The 1467-nt window shown below is 50.6% G+C and overlaps 1 pseudogene; it reads right to left on the bottom strand.

Annotated features, from left to right (window-relative positions):
* Positions 1–384: 384 nt before the first annotated feature.
* On the bottom strand, positions 385–1182 carry LOC143638509 (transcription factor E2F6 pseudogene; annotated as a pseudogene).
* Between the last annotated feature and the right edge of the window lie 285 nt (positions 1183–1467).

Raw genomic sequence — 1467 nt, forward strand, 5'->3', positions numbered from 1 at the left:
ATATTATAGATAGCTAAAAAGAAACAAAAGGTTGGGGGGAGGGGAGAGAGAGAGAGAGAGAGAGAGAGACAGAGAGAGAGAGACAGAGTATACCAGAAACTGTCTGTGCCAGATCCTCTTTGTTATGAAGTTATTCCTGGAGGAAAGATGTCAATTTCCCTCCCCCAAACAGTGAATAATTTTAAAAGCATTAGTTCTGAATGCAGAAACCATAGTTATCCAGTCATCTAGATAAGGAGCTAGTCAAAGAGACTACTGGCCTTAATGCTGCTGAGAGGGAGAGAACTTCCTGCATGATTTTTTGTTCTCAGAGTCAAATCCACGCACCATTCATCCAAATAGGAAGTTGTGAAAAACATTCAACCCATCAGTCCTCCAATGCTATCAAATGTTGTTTACTTCAGGCAAACCTTCACTTTGCTGAGGGGAGTTTTCCCCTTCCTCATGGCCTTCTGGATGTTGGCTTTCAGATGAAGAGGTCTCTGCTCCCTCAGATGTCTCGCCACTTGAGTGGTCCTTCTCCATTTCACACAAGTACACGTCGATGGGTCCCCTGGTGCTCTTTACGTGAACTGTGAGACTGCCCTCTCCCGGAGCTGAAACATCCAACGTGGTTGCCTCTGGAGCTCGGACAGCAATGACAATCTGTTCATGAAAGTCATCAATGCTGTGGACATCCTGATACGTCACATAGGCCAAACTTTCATTTGTTTTGTCATCCGTTAACTCAACCAACTGCTGAGCACAATCCTTAATCGACTCATCCAAAGCACCTTCCATTGCTGCTAAGTTTGCAAGCTCCTCCTGCAGCTTCTGTTTCTGGGTTAAGGCCTCGGAGTTGCTAAGGTCAGGTCCTGTCCATCGAACATGGTTCCTGGATTTCTTTTCCACGAAGTCAATTCCATTCAAGACGCCCGTAATGTCATAGAGTCTGCGTTTCGGTACTCCCAGGGTTGTCGCAGCCTTGTTTAAGTCCAGGATGCCCCCAGGAGCGGATTTGATGAGATCCGTAAATCTTTTAGTTAAACAAACCAGTGACACATTAAAACGAGGTTTCTTCCCTTTTAGAGCTATACTCCCGGAGGCATTTTGGACATTACCTTCTAAATTCCTCCGTATTTCTGACGGTGGCAGGATCTCCACGTTGTTGGGATGGCAAAGCATCTCCACAGGGCGGTCCATGTGGGCAGTGTCCTCACCAGCCGCTGCTGACTGGAGCTGCTGCGCCTCGTGCGCCAGGAGCTTTGCCACTGCTCAGGCCTGCTCCAGCGCCACCCCCACGCGCCGGCTTCCGGGTGCCCAGCACATGGTCCACCCTTGGTCCGCTCACAGCGCCCCCTGATCCCGCCGCCCTGCACCACCTTGCACCGTTCTGCCACCCTGTGGTCCACTAGGGGCGAGCTCCTGCTGCCAGCGCAAGGGGAGGCGGTGACCACAGGCACCCACACACAGGGCCCGCCATCAACA

Source organism: Callospermophilus lateralis, chromosome X (genome assembly GCF_048772815.1).
Source record: "Callospermophilus lateralis isolate mCalLat2 chromosome X, mCalLat2.hap1, whole genome shotgun sequence".
Taxonomy (NCBI): domain Eukaryota; kingdom Metazoa; phylum Chordata; class Mammalia; order Rodentia; family Sciuridae; genus Callospermophilus; species Callospermophilus lateralis.